This window comes from Rhinoderma darwinii, chromosome 3 (assembly GCF_050947455.1).
Source record: "Rhinoderma darwinii isolate aRhiDar2 chromosome 3, aRhiDar2.hap1, whole genome shotgun sequence".
NCBI lineage: Eukaryota > Metazoa > Chordata > Amphibia > Anura > Rhinodermatidae > Rhinoderma > Rhinoderma darwinii.
Window position 1 is genome coordinate 156,311,457 of NC_134689.1, and position 26,047 is coordinate 156,337,503.

Consider the following 26,047-nt stretch of genomic DNA (forward strand, 5'->3'; position numbering starts at 1 on the left):
AATGGTGGATCAGAGACGGAACCGCGGGAAGAAAGAGCATGTTGTTTTTTTTCCCACGAGCATTTTTATCCACTTGTGGGGAAAAAAAAAAAACCGCCTGCGGCTCTTATTGAAATCAAGGGGAGGCTATTTCAGCTGTTTTTTTGGCGCTGTTTCCACATCAAAAAAAGCGCCAAAAAAATGGTGTGAAATAGCCCTTATACTGCCATTGTGGTGTTCACATCTCCTTCTGGAGCTTCCACCGCAGATTCCGTCAAAAGTCCAGGACAAAAAATAGCCAAGTCAATGGGTTCCGTCGAACGCCGTTGCTGCGAGGCATCAATTGCTTACGTTGTTTTCTGTTCCTATGACAGAATAGAAAACTGGAAATAACAACACAAATGTGAACAGAGCCCAAGAGCTTGAATCTGAGAATAAAGCCTTGTTTGTTCAACTGCCTCTTGTGTTGCAATATTCCTGACGGAACGTAAAGCAATGCCTACACCCCACTGCGGCTATCTTACAACAGCACCAGTCTTCTGTTAATACCGAGTGGGCCTGTGGTGGGCGGCAACCCTACTGTTGAAAAACACAGCCACACAGTTCTCCGCAGTAGTTCCAGGTGTGACTTTTCTAACAGAAAAGAAATTGCCAATATATTTTGAAGACAACAAAAAAAACATTGTCAACGAACTTTGCAGAGTAAAAACATATAATAATAATACATGTATGTATTATATATTATAGTTTATTGTGGAGGTGATTAAAATCAGTCTCAGGCTCGAATCTCTCCAGGGTCGTGTGGTACTGTAGCTTTAAGAAATTTAGGGAAGGCGGTCATTTGTCGCGCCTTCTCTCACTCTCAACCAGTGACGTCACAATGCAAGTGCGCGTCCTCGAGTCGTTCTCAGCTGGTTTGTGCGCGTAACCGGGGCCGCTGTTCGTGTGACCCGGAAGCAGTAGCGTTTGGAATCTGCGCACAGCAAGCAGCGTCAGTCCAGCTGGCGGCCTGGAGCCCGGGGAGAGAGTCTCGGCAGTGAACGGAGCCTCCCCGGTCCCCTATGGAGAGCCGTGAGTAACTGGGAGAAAGAAGGGGCGGGATTACTTCTCGTATCACGCAGCCCAAACTGGATAGACGCCGCGGGGAGGGGAACATGGCTGCTCTCTGCACTCCTGCCTGGACCAGTGGAGCCCATGAGCATTGCTGGTAGTGGGGTGGTGCACTGTGCTGCCAGGCTGGCTGTTTGAACCAGTTGGGTTTTAGGCTGTGTTGGCTTCTCTCTCCTCTGATTTACGAGATACATGCTTACATCTGATAGTCCGTCATGACGTCATCCTCGTTACAAATACGGCACTGTTGCAAGGGCTCAGCTGTTTGCGGTGATATGCTTTACGTTCTGTGTTTAGTTTATGGAAGTTCATGAAATGTTTTTAATTCTTGCAGTAAATAGCAATATAGCTTATAGTTAGCATTCACATGTGATCACATCATATCCTTATCCATTTTCATAAGCTCTATTAAAGTAAGACGTGCTTTAAATTCATGTAGGTGTGTGTATTTGGCAGTTTGACCAGCTGGGGTCAGTTAGACGTAGTAAACATTTATGTGCACATGTAATCTCTCTCTATGAGCAGTAACTTATTCTATTCACTATCTCTGCTTGCTGAACATTTGCTATGCCATGTAATGGTGGACGTAAAGTTGCATGGAGCATCTATTTATTTTTTTTATACAATTTTTAGGTCTGTTTGCTGTCAGTGAATGGGAAAGTAATGGTATCCAAAGGGTGAAAATCGGTCCAGACCTACCTTTGCTACAATTATATCCAGTCTAGACAATCCTCTGTCAGTGAAATAGCCTGAACTCCTCCAGGTTGATACATTTTGCCACCACTAATACATTGTAGCAAACTCTCCCCATTCACTGACATTAAGCAGAGATATGATTAAGCTTTATTGACATAAACCTAAATACATTGAGTGACTTATTAGATGTTTTATCCATAATACACTACTCTTTCTCCCTGTGTATTTTTCTTTTAGATTGGTACGTTTTGTGTATCATTTGTTACGGTGTTGTAGAAGCCGCTTGTGCTGTTTGATACCCGTTCTCTTTCAAGGGATTGTGTGACTTTGCTCAGCGCCAGGGCAGCAAAGAGCCAATGTTACTTTTTGTGGCGTTTTCTACCGTCGTCTACGTTTTTATTGTTAAACATAATCAGACATGACTGGCTGCTAATTCTGTGGACTTTGGGTCCACCCCTGTATGACTTGTCAGTGTTGTCATTGTGCAGGGTATAGTTTTTGGCATGGTTGCTATGTTTTGCCTCACCCTGGTCGCCTATAGGGCTGGGTGCTCACCTGGACATTGAGAGCAGTTCAGGGTTTATCAACCAATCCCTGCTTGCGTTTCTTTTGTGTGTCATTGTCCGAAGTCTTGCATTAGGACCGTCGCACAAAGGCCCAATGCATGGTGTGAATAGCAATTCGTAAACCACAGGTTTTTTTATATGGAGTGTCTGGCTGGTGGTACTTGTGTAAAATACCACAGAGGCCGTGTTTGAGATGTATCTGGTGTCTCTATGTGAAGTGATTATTAAGTAATGTATCTTATGTTCTATAACATCTTTATAGATGTCGAGTATAATGGCGCTGTACAAATATTGGGCAGTAATTTCTACCCCAGTGAATTTCTCTAGTAATGCATAGTTTATTTAGCGGACTACTGTTTCATGTCAATAACGCTGAGGTTGATGTTTATCCGTTTTCTTTTTATGATCACAGGTGAACTTGTATATTTTCTGCAGGTTAGTATGATTAGGTTGTGGATGTGAATGCCACATTGTCTTACCAAATACCCTGGCAGTATCTGTCGCTGGCAAAGTTGGCAGTGTATGCTTTTTTTTAAATTTAAATAAAAGCATAACTTTTATTTTTTTATTTCCTCTCATACTTCATTTTGAGTGTCAGATTTTTTTGTTTTTTTACAGTTTATTTCCTAATAGGTTACAATAGATGGAAATTGATGTAGTCGGTGATAAGTTCAGTGCCTGGTTTATTTAAAGAGGCTCTGTCACCACATTATAAGTGCCCTATATTGTACATGATGTGATCGGCGCTGTAATGTAGATAACAGTGTTTTTTTATTTAGAGAAACGATCATTTTTGACGGACTTATGACCTATTTTAGCTTTATGCTAATGAGTTTATTAATGGACAACTGGGCGTGTTTTTACTTTTTGGCCAAGTGGGCGTTATGTAGAGAAGTGTATGACGCTGACCAATCAGCGTCATACACTTCTCCCCATTCATTTACACAGCATATAGCTATGTGCAGCCATATACACAAAAACAGTGTCCTGATAGTATATATTACGTCCAGCCAGAACGTGATGTGTATTCAGAATCCTGACACTTCGCTAACGTTTCTGTGAGATTTACAGCAAGGCGAGCATAATCTCGCGAGATTACGCTGTAAACTGTCATTTAAAACGAGATTACGCTTGACTTGCTGTAAATCTCACAGAAACGTTAGCGAAGTGTCAGGATTCTGAATACACATCACGTCCTGGCTGGTGGTAATGTATATTCACTGTCAGGACACTGTTTTTGTGGCTGCACATAGCGATATAGCTATGTGCTGTGTAAATGAATGGAGAGGAGTGTATGACGCTGATTGGTCAGCGTCATACACTCCTCTGTACAACGCCCACTTGGCCATATAGTAAAACACGCCCAGTTGTCCATTGAGAAACTCATTAGCATAAAGCTAATATAAGTCATAACTCTGTCAAAAATGATCATTTTTCTTAATAAAAACCACTGCTGTAATCTACATTACAGCGACGATCACATCATGTACAAGATAGGCCACTTATAATGTGGTGACAGAGCCTCTTTAAGTATCTTCACAAATATTTCATAGTGTAAAGTGAGTATTTACATTCTTACAAATTGCTTATTGGCTGAGTATTTTCATACTGCCATGTCCATGAGCCGTGCTGTGCCTTAGCTGCCAAGGAGAAAAGTTAACATTTTGACAATCTGCAGATTTTCTTCTAAACTAGAGTTTTACTTTTAGCAACATGGATGTTTGTTGCCTCCGTTCCTCATTATTTTGAACATCTAGAAATGTAGAATTATTAAAAAAAGTTTTATTTTACATTTTTTGGGGCATTTAATGTATAACCGTTTTAAATGGGTCGTCTCATGATAACCTCTGTCCATATGCCTTATCAGGGCATAAGGATGTCAAAGAGTGGGAACCCCCTTCTATGTGTCAGAACGGAGAACTGTTCTGTAAGAGCAGCACCCTCTCTGGTGGACCCAGCGCGTCCATGCATTGCATTGATGGCAATTCATTTGATCGCCGCAAGCGATTGGGGCGGCTACATTTTAACTACTTGCCGACACATGACCAAGTATGCTCTGTTAGGGTATGTTCACACGCAGTGAGCAAAAACTTCTGAAAATACAGAGTGGTTCTCAGGCGAAAACAGCTCCTAATTTTCAGACGTTTTTTTAACAACTCGCGTTTTTCACTTCGTTTTTTACGGCCGTTTTTGGAGCTGTTTTTCAATGAAAAACTCCTCCAAAAACGTCACGAGAAGTGTCCTTCACTTCTCTTGACGAGCCGTCATTTTACGCATCGTGTTTTGACAGCGACGCGTAAAATAAAGGCTCGTGGGAACAGAACATCGTGATTCCCATTGAAAGCAATGGGCGGATGTTTGTAGGCGTATTAGGGGCGTTTTTTCAGGCGTAAAACGCCCGAATTACGTCTGAAAACGGTGCGTGTGAACATACCCTTACTGTGAACCACGTGATCAGGAGCGGGGCAATGCCTGTAACACACAGCTCTGCTCTGACAGCTGAGATCAGCGAAACCTCTGAGCTCTATCGTTTTACCCTTTTATATGCTGTTATTTACACTGATTGTGGCATATAAAGGGAGAGACTGGGGTGGTGACGGAATTTCTGGGTCCGTACGTTGTATAAACAGAAAGCCTGGGGGTCCATTGAAGGACAGAAGGGCTGTTATCGGACCGGGCTGTTAAGGCATACTTAAAGGGGTTCCCCAGACTTTATGGGTATGTTCACACGCTTAGCAGAAAACGTCTGAAAATACGGAGCTGTTTTCAAGGGCAAACAGCTCCTGATTTTCAGAAGTTTTTTGTTTTTTTAAGCAACTCAAGTTTTTCATGTCTTTTTTTATGGCTGTTTTTTAAGCGTTTTTTTTTTTTTCTATAGTCCGTGAAAAATGTCTCAAGAAGTGACATGCACTTCTTTATGCAGGCGTTTTTTTTTATGCAGTCGTTTTTCAAAACGTCCACAGAAAAAAATGCCCCGTCGGAACAGAACGCAGTTTTTCCTATTGAAATCAATGGCAGATGTTTGGAGGTGAACTGCTTCAGATTTTTCGTCCGTTTACAGTCTGAAAAACGGCTGAAAATAAGCCGTGTGAACATACCCTAATATTGGTGGCCTAACCTTAGGATAGGTAAATGTTTTTGGAATTCTCATTACTGGAGAGAAGTAAAGTAGTCATGGATGAGGACAGACATTTCACTCCGGTTGGTAATCACATTGAAGAACTCAACTGTCCACTTCTCTCCGGAAATTGCTGCTTACAGGGAGCTAATAACTTGTACTTAAAGAGGCTCTGTCACCAGATTTTGCAACCCCTATCTGCTATTGCAGCAGATCGGCGCTGCAATGTAGATTACAGTAACGTTTTTATTTTTAAAAAACTAGCATTTTTGGCCAAGTTATGACCATTTTTGTATTTATGCAAATGAGGCTTGCAAAAGTCCAAGTGGGCGTGTATTATGTGCGTACATTGGGGCGTTTTTACTACTTTTACTAGCTGGGCGTTCTGATGAGAAGTATCATCCACTTCTCTTCAGAACGCCCAGCTTCTGGCAATGCAGACACAGCGTGTTCTCGAGAGATCACACTGTGACGTCACTCACTTCCTGCCCCAGGTCCTGCATCGTGTCGGAAGAGAGCGAGGACACATCGGCACCAGAGGCTACAGTTGATTCTGCAGCAGCATCAGCGTTTGCAGGTAAGTAGCTACATCGACTTACCTGCAAACGCTGATGCTGCTGCAGAATCAACTGTAGCCTCTGGTGCTGATGTGGCCGACACGATGCAGGACCTGGGGCAGGAAGTGAGTGACGTCACAGCGTGATCTCTCGAGAACACGCTGTGTGTCTGTGCACTGCCAGAAGCTGGGCGTTCTGAAGAGAAGTGGATGATACTTCTCGTCAGAACGCCCAGCTAGTAAAAGTAGTAAAAACGCCCCGATGTACGCACATAATACACGCCCAGTTGGACTTTTACTTTAAACACGCCCACTTGGACTTTTGCAAGCCTCATTTGCATAAATACAAAAATGGTCATAACTTGGCCAAAAATGCTCGTTTTTTAAAAATAAAAATGTTATTGTAATCTACATTGCAGCGCCGATCTGCTGCAATAGCAGATAGGGGTTGCAAAATCTGGTGACAGAGCCTCTTTAACTGCACAGCAAGTGAGAGATAAAATACACTAGATTTTGTGCTCCTTTAAAGGGGTTGTCCAGTCATAAGAAATTGAAGGTCTACCCTCAGGATAAGCCATCAATATCTGATCAGTTGGGTTCCGACTACTGACACCCCCACGATCAGCTGTTTTGGATAGACCATGGCGATCGTTTGAGTTGTGCTTCTCCTTCATTCCTTACCTGCTCATACTCCTTCGTTCCTGAGGATAGGCCATCAATTTCTTATGACTAGACAACCACTGTAAGGCTATGTTCACACAGTTTTTTGCAGGCAGGAAATTCTGCCACAAAATGCCTTCTGAAATTTTGAGGCAGATTTTGATCTGCCTGCACGCCGTTTGCCACGGTTTTCTCTGCCTCCCATTGATGTCAATGGGAGGTCAGAAACGTAAACGCCCGAAGATAGGGCATGTCGCTTCTTTTTCCCGCGAGGCGGTTAGTGGAAAAGAAAATCCTCCGCCTCCCATTAAAATAAATGGGAGGCATTTTCTGACTTTTTTTGGCACGTTTTCCTACGTGGTTTCCGCGTCAATAAACTGTGTGTACTGGCCCTAAGCCAACCTGTAATCAGGTACACCATAGTTGATTTATATTTTGCTTTTAAAATAAAGCTTGTAATTGGTAAAATAAGGGGCCACTCTGGGAATTTGAAAACTCTTCTGGTAGGGTCCCACATAGTGGCGTCCATAAACCATGCCCGCATGCGGTGGGCAGGTTTTCAAACCGATTCATAATTTACTCTAAGATTTTGAAGGTAAATGTCAGTTATATCAGCAAAACAGTGCAGCCATTAAGATTGACTGTTAAAGGGGTTTTCCACCTTCTGACAACAGATAACCTATCCACCGGATAGGTCATTAGTATATGACCAGTGGGGGTCCGACACCCGGGCCCCGCACAGATCAGCTGGTCCGGTACCTCCGTGCACCGGAGGTACATGCCGGAAGCACTTGGCTCCGGCCACGAAATAGCGGCCGAGCTGCACTAATGCAGCTCTGCTCCTATACAAGTGAATAGGAGCAGAGCTGCAGCACAGCCCCTATTCTATGTACGGAGCTAACTGCTTCCGGGCTCCGTAATAGCATTATGTGCCACAACGTCCAGTGCCCGCAGGCCACCGGAGCGGCTTATCGGTGCAGGGTCCGGGTGTCTGACCCTCACCGATCTACTGCTGACCTATCTGGTGGATAGGTCATCAGTTGTCCGAAGGTGGACAACCCTTTTCATGCCCGTGAGATTTTGTGGGTCAAACTGATTTTTACCTACAAAATCGTGTGGGCAATTCAAGGCTCGCATTTTTTTTTAATTTTAATAGGAATGTTGTTGAAATTATGCCAGTGAGAGAAGCTACAGAGGAGCCATGGAGCAGGAGGATGCAGAAAGAAGCTGTGAAAAACACTAGTATTATGTATTTACTGTATGACGGACTATTATGTAGTCTGTCATTATGAAGGCATTGCATAGTAGTGGTATCTGTGTGCTATTTGGCTCTGTGTTCATTATTTTACACTAATGTGTATATAATGTTGTTTAAAGGGGTTTTCCAGTGAGAAGAAATTGATCGCCTATCCTCACAATAGGCCGTCAATATCTAATCGGTAGGGTCCAACTCTCGGCACACCTGCCAATCAACTGTTTTAAATGAATTGGAAAAGACTAATATCTAGGCTGTGTCCTTGCCATTCACAGTACGGAGAAAGTAAGGAATATAGGGTTTGCATGAGCACTGCGGCCCCTTCAAAACAGCTGATCAGCGTTTGTGCCGAGGGTGGGACCCACAGCATTAAGATATTGTTCGCCTATCCTGCGGATAAGCCGTCGTTTTCTTCTTGCTGGAAAACCCCTATAACACTATTCTCTTATATGAATTTTCCAAAGATTATATAAGCAGTATTTCTTTCCAAAATATATGCGATGTTGTGACTATCAGCTCTCTGAAAGACCAGGTTACATGCTGCCCATAGAAGTCTATGGAGAATGAAGGGGGTAGGATGGCGCAGAGTAGGAGAGAGAAACACAGAAGCTGCTGAAACCCGAACTTCTTATGTACTACTTTAAACTCCAAGCCGCTAGCATGGGAACGCCTGGTGGCTCTTAATGACTCTGGTTCGCTTCCGACACACTGGGCCACTAAGGCTCTATGTGAAGCCTGTGTGACGATATTAGGAGCTGCTCGGTGGTCCTGCTCTGTCAGGGGCGGCACACACTCCGCTCACAAACTGCTGCTGGAGGATTAACAGAAGTAGCAGTGCAGGAAAATGGTGTTGAGGGCAGTTATGGGGGGTATTATTCTGTGTGGAGGGCAGCTATAGGGGCATTATATTGTGTGAAGAGCAATTATAGGGGCATTATGATGTGTGGGGGGAGCTATGGGGTATTATACTGTGTGGGGAGCACTATGGTGGTAATATACTGTCAGGGGGTATATTATATACAGTAGTATACACCAGGCTCAGGGGATATATATTCAATGGTGTAGCATGCATATAGCGGAGTGGCATGTAAAAAGGGGTGTGGCCAAAACCATTCATTAATCGAAATCGAGGTTACATGTTCAGTTAACCGTGATTTTGATTTAGGTCATAATTGCCCAGCCCTAGCCAGTATATACAAATATGGTAGAAGAAAATTAACAATATACTGGTAACTAAAAGTGCCCATGTTAAAGAGGCTCTGTCACCGGATTTTGCAACCCCTATCTGCTATTGCAGCAGATAGGCGCTGCAATGTAGATTACAGTAACGTTTTTATTTTTTAAAAAAACGAGCATTTTTGGCCAAGTTATGACCATTTTTGTAGTTATGCAAATGAGGCTTGCAAAAGTCCAAGTGGGTGTGTTTACAAGTAAAAGTCCAAGTGGGCGTGTATTATGTGCGTACATCGGGGCGTTTTTAATACTTTTACTAGCTGGGCGCTCTGAAGAGAAGCATCATCCACTTCTCTTCAGAACGCCCAGCTTCTGACAGTGCAGATCTGTGACGTCACTCACAGGTCCTGCATCGTGTCGGACACATCGGCACCAGAGGCTACAGTTGATTCTGCAACAGCATCAGCGTTTGCAGGTAAGATCGACTTACCTGCAAACGCTGATGCTGCTGCAGAATCAACTGTAGCCTCTGGTGCCGATGTGGCCGACACGATGCAGGACCTGTGAGTGACGTCACAGATCTGCACTGTCAGAAGCTGGGCGTTCTGAAGAGAAGTGGATGATGCTTCTCTTCAGAGCGCCCAGCTAGTAAAAGTATTAAAAACGCCCCGATGTACGCACATAATACACGCCCACTTGGACTTTTAAACACACACACTTGGACTTTTGCAAGCCTCATTTGCATAACTACAAAAATGGTCATAACTTGGCCAAAAATGCTCGTTTTTTAAAAATAAAAACGTTACTGTAATCTACATTGCAGCGCCTATCTGCTGCAATAGCAGATAGGGGTTGCAAAATATGGTGACAGAGCCTCTTTAAGAAAGCCTCATTTGCATAAATATAAAAATGGTCATAACTTGGCCAAAAATGCTCGTTTTTAAAAAAAACAAAAACGTTACTGTAATCTACATTGCAGCGCCGATCTGCTGCAATAGGAGATAGGGGTTTGAAAATCTGGTGACAGAGCCTCTTTAATTTGGTCCCTATTCTCAGTGAGGTATTTGTGAGGCTGTCTGCAATATTTGAGTATTTAAACTTCTGGAATAGTGTAATCCATAAAAACCGCTGATATCATTATCCAAAGTATCCTGTTTATCAAGCGGCGTATGTGAACTACGTCTCCGTTTCAATGCATTATACCTTTTTTGTGTTTTAAAAACCAAATGAAGATTTTTTTTTTAATTTTTTGTAACATTTTGCAGCATTTGTCTTTTGCAGCCTGCATATGTGCTCATACATTGCAGGCTGTTTAGTCCCATTTAGACTAGGATCACACACCTTTTTGTGGCAGTTTTTGGATCCGTTTTTTTATTTTTTTTCTCGACAAATCCAAACATGGGCTTGCACCTCCTTCCATCAGTCTTTTCTTTATACCTTTCCTTCCTTTTGGATCCACTTCTGGCTTTGACTAAAAAACTGCATCAAAACTGTGTGATCCTGGCCTTGTCCACTCCAGGCTTTTCTTGATTGCTCATCTAAGCAGTATTCTGATCAAATCGAAGTACACTGCGTATCTGCCCTGGCGGCCGCAGGGAGTTCCGTCCGCTGCGGAAAACAGAAGCAAAAAAACAAAAATCCCCGTCTGACCTCCTTCAGACGGGCTTCCTGGGATGACTTTTCATCCCATGTGACCGGTGCAGCCTGGGATTGCCTGCAGCGGGCACATAGGATGACATTTATTTGTTGCAGGTTTTACCTCCCTTTTGAATTCAATAGGGAGAACCTGCAACAAAAAAGCAGCGATTATGCACATAAAATTGACATCTGCGGATTAATAAACTGCACCGCAGGTCAATTTCTGAGCGTTTTTTTCCGCTTATTTACGCAGTGGATGAGATTTGTTCAAACCACATCCACTCTGCTGCTACTACTGTACTATGCTGTGGATTTTCCACAACAAAAAATCAGCAGTATTTACGCTACCTGTGAACTTACTCTTTCCGCGATAGTAAGGGTATTCAGCGGCTTTAAAAATACAAACATACTTTGGTCGGAGGTGTGGCGCATTTCCTCTAAATTCACGGACTTCCCCCTTCCGTGTTCTCCGGCTCTGTTCCTGCTCCATTTGTGCGATGTCCCCTTATCTACGTACCGACGCTCGGTGGTTCGCCATTTGGTGAATGCCGCTCGGGCATGTATTCCCGTGTTGTGGAGACAAACCTGTCCGCCAACAGTGGGCATGTGGTTCGGTAAGATTCAGGAGATCATGAGAATGGAGGATCTCACGGCATACATGAGAGGGGCTCATGCCAAATTTCTCAAAACGTGGCGTGAGTGGATCCGATTTCAATCATCAGTGGAGTATAGGACTATCATGGCCTCCTGAGTATAATTCCTAGACGTGTGTGAGGTCAGCTTCCTCCCCTCCCTCCCTACTCCTTTCTCTCTGCTCCCCCTTCTTTTCTGTTACTATATTTCTAATTTGTCCTCATTTGGTTTTTATGCATGGCTGCTGGTTCAGGAAGTATAAAATTAGCTGGACCTTCCGGATTGGTGCAGCTGAAGGCTGAAAGTCGACCAGGCTTACTAGTAAGGAACTACAAGTGCCACAAACCATGGTATGGCGTATCTTATAAAAATGTTTTCAGGAGCCGAAATCAGTTGACAAACCAAAATGACGTGACTTTTGCGTTGAATTGCAGGGCAGATTGGATTAGGACGAATTCACTGACAGGCCGGTATTCAGTGATGAGGCTACCTTTCACTTCAGTAGGAAGGTCAATCGCCACAACATTAGAATTTGGGGCTCAGAAAAGCCATGAGGGGCTCTCCCAAAATAAACGTGTGTGTAGTCTACAGTCCCTTCTTTTTTGCCAAGGATACTGTCGCTGGACATGTTAAAGGAATGGGTTATGCTCACGATGGAAACAACTATTCACCAATGTTGCACTGGCTCCTATGATCGCAAGATCTAACACCCTGTGGGTTTTTTCTGTGTGGCTACATCAAGGATTCTGTGTATCTGCCTCCCTAGCCACCAGACCTGAGACGACGCATCACTGAAACAGTGGAGTCAATAACCGAGGATATGCTGGCACGCGTCTGGACAGAACCGGACTACCGCCTAGACATCTGTCATGTCACCAATGGAAATCACTTTGAACGTTTATAGTGTATAGCTAAAACTTGGATAGATCGTGTCTTTTCATGTTAATCAATTTGTGTTCTGTTCTATCAGTTATCAATACCAAGGCTATAATTTTGCACCATCCTTGAATCATCCTGTATATAAAAACTTTTGGTAATGCATTTTTTTTTAAAAGCTATTTATACATGCGAAGAGAAATACCTGTACTGAACAGCATTATATTGAGGACTTGTAAAGTAGATCACTCTATTAGTAGCCTGCAAATAGGCAGAGCCGGACTCTTAGTTGGCCATACTGACATGAGTTTTCATGATGTGATGAATGGAAGCTAGCCAGGCGGCCCCCTGACAATGGTCTCCCCTGTAGAGTGTCTCAGTGCTTTTCTGTAAAGATGTGGAATGCACCACTGAGCATGAGCCTCAAGAGGACTTTATCAAACGTGGTTCAGGCACCAAGTGTTTCATAGACGTTACAGAGGACTTCACAGCATTTGATCAGTAGCTCCAATAATCTGCCATACATCATTTTTTGGACCAGCACTCGTTAACTGGCAATAAATCTCAATGCAAAATGATCTTCAAAATGCAATCCTACCAATCCCTCCGCTATGTACAATCACTTTTTTTTTTCTTGCTTGCACTGACTTCATATGAAAGACTTAAGGGGGAATTTATCAACTTTTCTGGTGTAGAAAAGTTGCAAAAGGGCCCAAAAGTTGCAATTTGTGGTGTAAATTGCAAATTTTCCCCATTTTTATTTTTTTTATTTTATGCTGCCCTTAACGCTTTTGTGAAAAGGTGCGCAGCTTCCCAAAGGCACACCAGCCCTACAAATTTTATTATAACTTACGCCAGTAAACTGGCTGAAATTAAAGTGGAAGCTTTCACTCTGTGGGGCCTATGTGAAGCTCGTGCCGGACCCAGTAAGTTGTCGTCGTCCCACCCACCTCACCTCCCTTTTGGCCAATAAATAATAAAAAATAAATGTATGCTCACCTCACCACTCCTTCTTAAAATGGTATGGCTCATACAACGTACTGATACTGGCCAGTGTCCGGACGTTCTATGTGACGCAGCACTGATGAGGTTGTGTTGCTCGGTGTCATGACCTTGTATGAGCCGCAGAATGCAGATGTGACTACCAAGGGGAGAAGGGTAGCTGCAAGTGTCCTGAATAAAAAGAAAAGTCAGTACTCGCCTATTCTTTTCCCTTTTGTGATCTAGCGCTTTTACTCTGATCCTCCTGGTGTTTGTTTGCATGTGGGTAGCATGTGACCGCTGCAGCCAATAAGAGGCCTCAGTATTCCCGGTTGCGTATCTGAGTGTTCATGCCAGGAATACGACACATCACCGCTGAGGGCTCTTATTGGCGGCATCAGTCGGTTATACTTATGTTTCTTGATTACTTTGAGTACTTATCCACGTGTTGTGGAACATCTTCCACACTGCAATCAAAACATGCTGTGGATTTTCAAAACCGCAGCGATCTCATCCTGTTATATATGTTCATAGCGGGTTTCACCTTTTTCAATGAAGAAACGGCAAAACAAGTCCATTGTATGTGTATCCTTAGTTACACTGCATGCACATGTACATGCCGATTTTACAGCGGATTCAGCCCTGTCATTGAATGGGGTGAGATCCGCAGCTGAAATAGACATGCTGCAGAATTAAAAATTTGCACCATAGGGCAATTTTCGGGCAGAAAAATTCCACATCATGTAGATTGTAATTGTTCAAATCTGCTCTATATGGCTGGTACTATATTCCTCTTCTAATATGCAACGTGTTTAGGGGGCCTTTATAGTGCCCTGTAGTGTGGATTACGGATTCAGCGTAGCACAGCGAGCTATGCGGTTTTCCAGACCTTAAATGACCAGCGACTGGATGAGTATGGACGACCCCTGATCTCAAAATTAAATGCGGTTTCCAACCACTGGTACCACTACTGATCGTTAGAATGGTGGATCCCGGTCCTCCCGCACGACTCGGTACAGTAAGGATGAGTTTGTATGGGATGGCATGCACTGTCCTTTGTTTAAGAAAGTTACCGAAACTGCTAAATGGGTGCACTTGTTACCTTCAGATTGACGGTGCACTTGCACAGAGCTTCCTAGACATCTGAGTCGCTTGCTCTTTTTGACAATCATGGGCATAGCCATAAAAAAAAACCCTGAACATCCACAGTTTATTCTAAACACATGCAATAGTAGATTGGATAAATCCCAGGACACAGGTAGTTAATGTGGCTATAATCTAGCACCAGGGTGCTGTTTAATTATTTTTTTAAACCTGTCTGGCTGCTAAAGGTACAAATTTGAATTGAGGAGTTCCAGCAAAACTCAGGTAGTTGCTGTGAAAAACTAGTTTGTCTCAATTGACTTCTGGCATGGTCTGTTTCCATCTCTGGTTTGGCTAAAGATGAGGCTTGTCCCAATCCCTTGACGTTTTGACTCATATAGTCCTTGTTTTCAAGTCAGTTGTTTCATGTTAAACGTAATACAAGAATTGTGGTTAGAATCTGCATAGTATAATAATTCCGCTCTATATTCTGGAATGTTTCATGTTTTATAGTAATGCCTGGCACATATTTTACATACCTCTACTGTTGTTTCACATTAGCAAAGTAAATATAATTTAGGGTTTTACACAAACATGTATTGCCTGAACCAGCCCCTACTTTCACAGTGATTTATATATGAAATTACCTAATCACTTGGTGCATATTAAAAGCCAACTCTGTAATCCATAGCAACCAGATTCTGAAATCTTAGTTTATATACCATAAAATAGTGTGATCGGTTGGGATCTGACTACTGTGATCCCTACTGATCCGAAGTAAAAATGGGACAGCCAACGATTGGCAGGATACCCTAAAACAAACTCCCTTGGATATGCCATCAATATGTATTAGGTGGGGTGAAGTGCCATGGTCCATGAATCCAGTAGCTGTGTCTGGAATGGCTACTCAGCCCTGTTCATATGAATAAAGTATGACATATATTTTATTTTTCCATCGACCAGCCTATTGATTTCACTGTTTAAAATTATGGATGAAAAATCTGATGTCCCTATTCCTTCAATGGTAGAAACTGCCTTCCGGTTTTAATTTAAGGGGGTTTTCTTTATCGAAGAAATCTATTGCATATCACTAGGGTTTGGCATTATTTTTTTTTTCATCGTATGGGTGTAACTTCTGAGAGCCCCAACAATCCTGAGAATGAGTGGGCTGCAGTGCTGGTTTAGCGCTGTAGCCCCTTCAAAGTTCTCTCTGGCACATTAGCACTTCCCTCCACTGGTTGTGCAGGGATACTACAGCCCTATACTCTTGTATGGGGCTGTGCTGCAGTTTCCAGGAATAGCAGGAGTGCGGGAGCGCTGCTATGCAGAGATGTACCACACAGCCCCAGAGCGCTGCTTCTTCATTTTTAGTATTGGTGGAGTTCCTGGCAATTGTACCCTCATTGATCAGAATGTGATAGCTTATCCCATTATTATGCCATCACTTTGTGATGGGAAAACCTCTTAATATTGTTTTATAGCAAAAAAATATTCTTAATACAATGGAGAAAACTTAGACAAAAACAAACGGCTGAACAGACTTCGGCCTCATGCACACAAACTTATTTTTTTTCCTCCGGGTCCTCTGTCACACGTATTCGACCCGTATTCAACCAGTATTTACGGAGCCGTGCCCGTAAATACTGGTCCGGTGTCGCCAGTATTCCACCCGTATTTACCGACCCGTTTTCTCTGCACTAATCGGTAGCCCCTTCTCCCTATCAGTGCTGGAAAGAGAGAAAGGGCAGCCCTTTTTGGCAGGGTTTCCGCAGCGATTGAAAGTAAAAGAAGTTCATACGTACCGTTGTCTTTGTGACGCGTCCCTCTTTTGACATCCAGTCCGACCTCCCTGGATGACGCGGCAGTCCATGTGACTGCTGCAGCCTGTGATTGGCTGCAGCGGTCACATGGGATGAAACGTTATCCCGGGAGGCCAGACTGGCGAAAGAAGCAGGTAAGTTAACTTTTAATACTATTAACTCCAGCGGTAGTCACTCTCCGGGTGCTGAAAGAGTTACTGCCGATCAGTTAACTCTTTCAGCACCCTGGACAGTGACTATCCCCTGTCGTCGCCTAGCAACGTTCCCGTAATTACGGGTGCACACGTAGCCACCTGTAATTACGGTAGCCCCAAAAACTTCTATGGGCCTGCCCGTGCCGTAACTACAGCCTGAAATAGGACATTTTTCAACAGCACGGGCACCTTCCCGTAAACATACGAAAAGCTACCCGTGGCCAATAGAAGTCTTTGGGCCCGTAATTACAGGCGTTTTTACGTTGGTGTGCATGAGGCCTTAGGGGACATGATTTCCAGTGTGTGCATAGCCGATGATGTAACAAAGCTGCTTGTAGTTAAATAAGGTGCTCCTCATTGACTGGGCTGATCAGTGCGGTCTCTGAACTTTTCTTGTAATGCCAGGATAATGTATTCTTGCCATTGAAGGCCGCTCTGCACCAGGATCCGAGATGATAATCAGAACTGCAGTTTGCATTGCTTTTAGGTTTTCAAGTAAAATATTTTCTGTAATGTAAAACTACTCTATGCCCCAGTGCATTCTTTTTTTTTTATTTAAAATTCTTGTAACTGCCTCTGGAATCTCAACCAATCGTTTATTTTTGTTGCAGTTAGAGTAAAAAGGAGCCATTTCACAAACTCTTTTTACACATGATATCTTGGATGTCGGCTAAATGTATTCGGCAAAACAGAGGAAAGCCTATGTTTTGTCAAGCCGTTATTTATTCACATTACCTCATAGGCTTTCAGTTCTGTCAGCTGTATATTTATCTTGAACACAGCCACGCAGGTCAGCGTTTATCTGGGGGGGGGGGGGGGGCTGATAGGTGAAAATTGGCCTCGTACCTGCCTCTTCCATCTGTAACACGCACCCCTCCTTCAAAATGTCAGGGTTTGGACATATCCCAGGAGCAGCAAAGAATGCAAGCTTTTCATACGGCATGTGATGTGAGACCTTCCAAATGGCCAGGGGATAAGTGAGACTCTGTATTTTCCGGGCTTATTTAAACACTCGGCCCTTAGACTCGCTCGGTGCCAAATGTGTTTCTCAAGTGCCGCAGAGCTGGAACAATTCACAAATTGTAACTGCCAGAAGCCGCTAGCTCTCTTGACCTTTTTGGTGTGAGTTCTAGGAATAAACATAAACGTGAGTTAAAGAAGCCTTGGGGGTGAAGTAGTAATGAACTGTGGCAGAGAAACTGATCGACTTGTAGCAAGGATATTCATTTTAAGGATCTTTTTTAAGCATTTTATATATATATATATTTATATATATATATATAGTGCGTATTTATTATAATTTTTTTTTAATTTAAACTAAGTTGTAAGTTGCTTGTACTGCCATGACTCTTTTGAATTCATGGTACCCAAAGAGTGGCCAAAATACTTGAGACTTCTTTTAGTGGTGAGGCGTCCTAAGAGAGCAACCCAGGTTTCTGCGTCTGCCAGAATCTGATGGAGCATGCTACATATGTAATTGTAGGCATGCAGCGGTACAATATGGCTTCATACAGTACAATGGGTGGCGTGTTATGGCTCTGTACACCTCTCCGGTTGTACAGAGCTATATTACTGCTGTGTGCATCTCCAGACCCATAAGTCTCTCGTAATCTGTTTAAGGCCCCCTGCACACGATGCAGATTTTGTTTCATACATTTTAGCAACTGAAAATCCGTTCCATTAGTCTAAATGGAACTTGAAGAAATCCATGCACCTGCTGCAAAATCAACCCCATTTAGTTAGTTAGATCGCTGGTACAATACTCTGCAATATTTATCCAACAGATGCCACAGTTGCTATTGACCTCGGTATCTAAGTGGCTAAACGGCTGGGATCAGAGTAATACAAAGCTGACACACGCAGCATATGGAAGGGGCTCAGCCCGTGAGTCTGCTCCGTACTTCTATGGCAGATGTTGTGTTTTTTACCTTGGACCAGGATGGGTAATTGTATGTGCTTTGTATATTTTAATTCTGTGCTGAGAAAAGCTCGTCACAAACAACCATTACCTTTCATTAAAGAAAATAACTATATAATAACAATAATTTTTGGAATATGGCTATGCTTGGCTGTGTCAGATTTGCTGTACAGATACAGCAGCGCAAATCCGCTGCAATACATGTGGATGGGGTTTTCAAATCTGCCGCGCAATCCACTGAAAAATCCACATGTGGTACATTCTCATCTACGTGTAGATGGGGTTTTGGAAACCTTATCCACATGTATTACACTATACATTGCATCAGATTTGCTATCCAGTGTTGTACAACTGTATTCATTTCTTTACTTTATAAAGAAATGATCAGTTATGGTCTCAAATAGACATGACTTCCATCCTGTGCTTCAGCCTCCCACAGAATGTTCCATAACGTGAAGACCACGTGCTTATGTGACTAGACAAAACCAATTTTTCACATTTATACATTGACCTGTGCATCACTATTATGGTTTGTATGTCTATACCACATTTTCCCTCAGTTCTCCTTTAAATCTCTACACTATGTGGCGAATGTTTCTTGGCAGAAAACACCCATTGGCACAGTAAAAACAATTATATTGGGTGTAGGCGTGTGAAAGCTTAGATTAGTGTCAGAAGGGGCTGTACATGTTTGTGAAGAAAATTACCTGAACCGCGTATAGGAGTCTACTGCATGTCTGTATTCTCCCCTACAAGCAGTGTTTCTAGGGAAGAGAGATTCTGTACATAAGGCATCCGATGGAGCGTGCCACAATTTTTTATTTTTTTTTCTGTTGAATTTGCTTGGTATCTGACAGAACAAAAAGCCTCCTTCATGTTTTTATATGAAATTGTAGGTGTATGGAGGAGCGTACAATAAGGCCACATGCGCCGCTATAATACTTAGCCGCAAAACGGCCATGTACATGAGACCATGGTGTGCTATACAGGTAGCTATATCGCAGCGCACCCCACCTTCAACTGGGAAAAAGTCAGTTTTCCTGCAGTCTTATAGTAAATTTGCCTATTAAAGAGGTATTCCATGTCAGACATTTCTGGCTATATCCACAGGATATGCCATTAATGTCTGATTATTGCAGCTTCCACCTATGGGACACACATATAACTCTAAAACGGGGCCCCTTGACTTCCGTCCTACCTTCTGCTGCTGGGGTTTAAAGAGGCTCTGTCACCAGATTTTGCAACCCCTATCCCCTATTGCAGCAGATCAGCGCTGCAGTGTATATTACAGTAACGTTTTTATTTTTAAAAAACGAGCATTTTTGGCCAAGTTATGACCATTTTTGTAGTTATGCAAATGAGGCTTGCAAAAGTCCAACTGGGCGTGTTTAAAAGTAAAAGTACAACTGGGCGTGTATTATGTGCGTACATCGGGGCGTTTTTACTACTTTTACTAGCTGGGCGTTCTGATGAGAAGTATCATCCACTTCTCTTCAGAACGCCCAGCTTCTGGCAGTGCAGATCTGTGACGTCACTCACAGGTCCTGCATCGTGTCGGCACCAGAGGCTACAGTTGATTCTGCAGCAGCATCAGCGTTTGCAGGTAAGTCGATGTAGCTACTTACCTGCAAACGCTGATGCTGCTGCAGAATCAACTGTAGCCTCTGGTGCCGATGTGTCCTCGCTCGTCTGACACGATGCAGGACCTGTGAGTGACGTCACAGCGTGATCTCTGGAGAACACGCTGTGTGTCTGCACTGCCAGAAGCTGGGCGTTGTGAAGAGAAGTGGATGACACTTCTATACACAACGCCCAGCTAGTAAAAGTAGTAAACACGCCCCGATGTACGCACATAATACACGCCCAGTTGTACTTTTGCAAGCCTCATTTGCATAACTACAAAAATGGTCATAACTTGGCCAAAAATGCTCGTTTTTTAAAAATAAAAACGTTACTGTAATCTACATTGCAGCGCCGATCTGCTGCAATAGCAGATAGGGGTTGCAAAATCTGGTGACAGAGCCTCTTTAACTGGGTTTCCTGGAAACAGCCTAGAGCGTTTTGCTACTGTTTCCGGGACTCCTATAGGCATGAATAGAAGTTCTGGAAACAGCGTAGCACAGCGAGCTATGGTGTTTTCAGAACTCTGGAGCTACAGAAAGAGTGTGGCTCGCTGTGCTATGCTGTTTACATAACTCTGATTCGGTTCTATGGGACTAATGGAAACCGCGTAGCAAACGTTCTCTGCTGTTTCTGGAAAACCTGGTCAAAGCCCAACGGCAGAAGGTAGGACTGGGTGTTGGGGGTCCTATTCTTGAAATAGATTCAGATCCAACCTCTTGGACCCGCACCTACCAAACATTTATTCTGTGGATATGCCATAAATGTCCGACATGGGAATACCTGAGTCTTTTTTTACGCGGAAACTGCGTCTAAATCTGCGCCAAAGAATGGCTGAAATCGCCCCCATTGCTTTCAATCGGATGCAGAGGTGGTTTTTTATTTGGCATGTCCTGTCTAATGGCATGTCCTTTCTTCTTGTCGTGGTTTCTTTCTCTGACCTCCCATTGGAATCAAAGGGAGGCACAAGAATATGCGGCACTAATTTATGAGTGTTTTTCGCTGTTTTTGTCTGCCGTCCATGCATTCACTTCAATAGTCGTGGGAGAAAAACGCAGCAGAAAACGAGAAAAGTGCAGGCAGTTTAAAATCTGCCTCAAAATGCCGGAAGGAATTCTGAGGCAGTTTTTTTTTTTTGTCTGCAAACAAAACTGAACATGGCCTAAAAATGATACCTGGCAGATGTGCCGTTCCATTCAGGAGTATGGGAAAGCTGGTTAACAACCTGCTAAAAAGGACCCGTTAAAAACGGCACTGTTGTGAACCTGGCCTACTTGTGTCCATTTAGATTATTTCCCAGTATTAATATTGAGAAATGAGGAGGAATTGTGGTGTACACTGGGGATTTTTTTTACCATGAAAATGCTTCTGTAGAGAGCTAGCGTAATTTTCAGTTGGTTTAGACCCGTCTGCTGTTAAAGAAATGGAATCTGCTTCTGACGTTTGCTGAATGAGCTTTCTGACTCTTCACTGTACAGTCTTGGCGCCTCTTAAGACATTGTACAGAGAGGGGTTGGTACAGCTCGGCTGTACTGAATGAGGCTTGAATAGCTCACAGTTCTCTTTTCTTGTACTTGCAGAAGTAGTTCCTTTCCCTCATGCACAAGAGCTGTGTGGTCTTCTTTGTGCGGTGGGTGGTCAGAAAACACGCTTTGTAAACGCATGAATTGGCCCAATCATTGTGGGAGTGCGCAGCTCAGGACTTTTTGGTGTGATCTCGTGGAAAGTACATACAATTTATTTTTTTAAAAGCTACATGTATACAATTTTTTGTTTTATACATATATAGATTTTTTTTGTGGGGCAGGAATGAATGGCAGAAAACGGCTAAACTCTACCACAGAGTCGGTACAACTAGTTTTATTTGACATAAAGCTGTGTGTAAAACTGCATATTGTTTATCGGAATGGAACCCACAACGGCATCAAAACTATTTCTGGTATCCACCGAAACATCACTGAAATTGTCTGAATTGTGGTTTATCACTTATCAAGGATTACACGACTAAGTTAGAAGATACCTGAGGTAAAGCATTACCAACGTGTGTGCACATAGCGCACTATGGGGGAAATTGATCAAAACTTGAGCATAGGCAAAGTGGAGTAGTTGCCCATAGTAACCAATCGGCGTTCTAGCTCCTTTTTTTTTTTTTTAGAGGCCTATTTTTATTTTAATGAAAGTTGCAACCTAATTGGTTGCAATGTGCCACTGCCCAGGCAGTACTTGGCAAACTGAGCCTTTAGGCCGGATTCACACGTAGTGTAAATACTGTGGAAATCTCATCCACGCGCTGTGTAAATGATAAGCGGGAAAAAATCTCAAATTGACCTGCGGTGTGTTTGTTGTTTGTTTTTTTTTAATCTGCAGCATGTCAATTATATTTACGTAATGGCTGCTTTTTTGTTGTGGGTTTTCCCCTTTAAATTTAATGGGGAGGTAAAAACTGCAACAAATAGCAGATGCTGCGATTTTTGTGGCGGAGAATCTGTGAATCCATCGCAAATCTTACCCAGAATTCTGTGCTTCTTCGTCCATGCTGGCCTCTTGGGATGAGGTTTCATCCCAGGAGACCGGGCTACAGAATGGAGGGCGGACGTTTCACCATGGCTACGGGTAAGTATGAAACGTTTTCATTTTTATGCGCAGTTTTCTGCAGCTGACATTCTGGCCGAAAAACTGCACCACAATTTGGTGTGGTTTTTCGGCCGGAATTCCCTGCAGTGACCAGAGCGTATATGCTATGTGCTTTTACTAAGCATATCCGCTCTGTGTGAACATACCCTTAAAATTGAATGTGGGGTGTGAAATACTCAATATTGAATAATTATAATGGGAAACACTTTACTGGAAACACATGCTGTTTTGATGCAAAAAAGACTGATACATCTCCTTTTATTTTATGTCTACTCTTGTGTTTGGCTAAAGAAAAATGTAGCCATAAACGGCATCAAAACTGCATGTGTGTGAGCCTGGCTTTAAAGAGGCTCTGTCACCAGATTATCAAATCCCTATCTCCTATTGCATGTGATCGGCGCTGCAATGTAGAGAACAGTAACGTTTTTTTTAAAAACGATCATTTTTGGCTAACTTATAGCAACTAGCAATTTTATATTTATGCAAGTAGTGGACCGAACTCAGTGCAGGGAGCCGGGCTCCTAGCATCCTAGTTATGTACAATGCTAGGAGTCCCTGCCTCTCCGTGGAACTACTGTCCCGTACTGCAAACACGATTACAGTACGGGACAGTTGTCCTGCAGAGGCAGGGACTCCTAGCATCGTATATAACTATGATGCTAGGAGCCCGGCTCCCTGCACTGTGTTCGGTCCGGTACTTGCAGCCGAAATACGTCCGTCAATTACGGACGTAATTAGTGTGTGTGCACATAGCCTAAGAGAAATATAAGCTCGTAGGCACTGATCCCCCAAGCTGGTAAAACACCCCCAGTCTATCTATAAAACATCTTGTGCTTTAGAAAGAAGTTTACAGGTGAACTCTGCTGGACAAAACCCACGTATGGAATGGGGGCAGACTTCTTTGTGACTAATCTATACTTGGCATAAAGAGTAGTTGTCTTTTATGCTGCAGCAGGTAGGGGTGCTTATACACCGGCCAGTTTTGGCTGTAATGAGCGCCGAGTAATGAGACCGCCCGTTGATCGTGCTATGATCACTCGTCCCCATACATTTCTATCATGTCGGCAGCACGTCTCCCTGTTTACACAGGGAGTAGTGCTGCCGACAAAGATAATCTTTTCTGCCGAGTAAACGATACGATCGGCCGATGAGTGAGCGTTTGCTTGTTCATTGACTGATTGTTGCTTTGTTTACACAGGGCAATGATGGGGAACGAGCATTTGTATGAATGCTCGTTTGCCCGATCATTGGCCCGTGTAAAAGGGCCTTTAAGTTAGGCTTCGTTCACATCTGCGTCAGGGCTTCGTTCAGGCATTCCATCTGAGCTTTCCGTCAGAACGGAACCCTGACTGAAACAAATGGAAGCCATAGGTTTCCGTTTGCATCACCATTGATTTCAGTGGTGACGGATCTGATGCAAATTATTTCCGTTTGTCTCCGTTGTGCAAGGGTTTCGTTTTGACGGAAGCAATACTGTAGTTGACAACGTTAGTGCTTCCGTCAAAACGACGGTTCCCCTGACGGAAAGCACCAATGTAACCCATGGATGGAGTCCTGACACAGATGTGAACGAAGCCTTACTCAGCAGGTTAAAAAGGATCACATTTAAATGTAGTATTTTTCAAATTTTTATATGGTCGTATTTCTCATTGCTGATCAGTTACATTTTTTTGGGGGGGTGGGGTGTGCCTAAAAAAAGGCAGTTTATTCTTTCCCTTAAACGGGTTGTCCCAGCATCGACAATTATCACCCAGTCACAGGGTCGTTAAAAATTGTCTGATCGCTCAAGCCCCCACCGCAAGGACACCGACTGATTGCGAGAACTAGGGTTCCGGAGTCCCAGATTCTCCTCACAGCACACCTCCCCTGCAGTGAGGAGGAGACTAAAGGGAGCGGTAATTGTGCATGCGCGTGCCGCACCATTCAAGGTCTATAGGACTGATGGGAAGAGCCAAATGCTGCACTTGTTTTTGTATTCCCCTAGACTTTGAATTAATGTGCAAGTGCTCCTTGAGTTTCCTCAATGCACGCTGACCGCCCTGCCCCTCTCCTCTGAGTGACGGTCCAACTGTCTCCTGATTAGCCACTAGTGTTGTCACTCAGAGCAGAGTGTCACTTGCATCTGCCAGGCGAGGGAATCAAAAGGTAACATTACAATGCCCTCCCCTATATCATGCGATCAGCAGTTTTGAGGCCTCAAATGTGCTGATTTCCTGCTGCTTAGTGACGATTCATGCCAGGGAAAGCTATGGAACGGATTTCTCTAGAATTAGGCCTCATTCACATTATTTAAAATTTGTTAAGTATCTTATATCTGTATTTTAAAGCCAAAATCAGTAGTAGATGTGACGAAGTGTAAATCTATAGTATATATTTCCCCTGTTTTATGATCCAGTCCTGGTTTTGACTTACAAATACTGATGCAAAATACTAATCAAATCGGCAATGTGTGAATGAGGCCAATTTTGTGTTGTAATCTCTATAATGATGTGGTTTCCAAATACTGGTCTCTATAGAGGACAGTGGCTGCAGTTAAAGATTGTTGGCTTACATACATAGGTCCCTCCTACGTCTGGTTCCGCACCATGATTGCTTTGGGAGTTTTGCATGGAATAATTAATAAGCATAAGCATTTGTTTCCTTTTTTTTTTTTTTTTTCATTCATATCTTTATTTGGAAAAAGTTAAAAGAATTTGCAAAAATATTTCCTTTTGCTCATGGTGTATGTGTATTTAATATAAATCTAGGATTTACTTCACTCTCTTGTACTAAACGCATTGTGCTCCTTACAAGCGTTGCAGTCTTTTCTCCTTTGTCCTGTAGACTAAGGCTAGCTACTTCATTCTTTTATATAAGTGGGATTCGTCTTTGATGTGAACCTTCTGTCCCTCTCACTCCACCCTGCACAAATGTTGCTTGAAGTTTGACATAAGTAGTGTGGGAGTTAAAGAGAAAGACCTTTCCCACTTTAAAAAGAGAGGGAGAAATTTCTGTTGCCAAGGAATCTCTTAAAGAAACTTGCTGCCCATATAAAAAGGAGCGTGTTGCTGGGGTTACTTGGGCAGTTAAGGGGAAAATGTAGGGTGAGCCCTTAGATTCTGAGGCATAGAAGACATGTAATCCATTTGGAGAGAGGCTGTGTATTACAACATCTAATAACTTGCCACACACCATGCTCGTCATATTTTATGGTTTAATTCTTCCAAAGGGTATTTAATATTGCCCTGCTCGGCTTCTATTGATTTATGGCATGTGTCTTGGGGCCTTCAGTCCTCACCGCTTGTTTGATACCTTCACCATACACTTATAGACAACATATTTGTCTATACTGTCATCAATTATGGTCTTAAGGAGTATTTACACCAGTAAAGTTGGTCTGTAAGGCCGAGGTCACCTAATTGTCCGATTGGTGTCTGCAAAAGCCTGGTCGTTTTTCATGCATGTGATTGTCCGTGTCGCGTCAGTGACGTTTGCATGTGTCGTCCGTTTTTCTCGTCTGTGTCTCCTCTGTGAGCACCAAATGGTTTTACGGGTCTT

The 26,047-nt window shown here is 43.1% G+C and overlaps 1 protein-coding gene across 1 annotated transcript in view; it reads left to right on the forward strand.

Moving 5' to 3' along the window:
- The first annotated feature begins 898 nt into the window (after positions 1-898).
- FRS2 (fibroblast growth factor receptor substrate 2) overlaps positions 899-26,047 on the forward strand; it is a 61,166-nt gene continuing 36,017 nt past the window's right edge. Inside the window, exon 1 of the mRNA XM_075856936.1 lies at positions 899-1,050. The gene's annotated coding sequence lies outside the window, so the exon portion shown is untranslated. The remainder of the gene's footprint in view (positions 1,051-26,047) is intronic.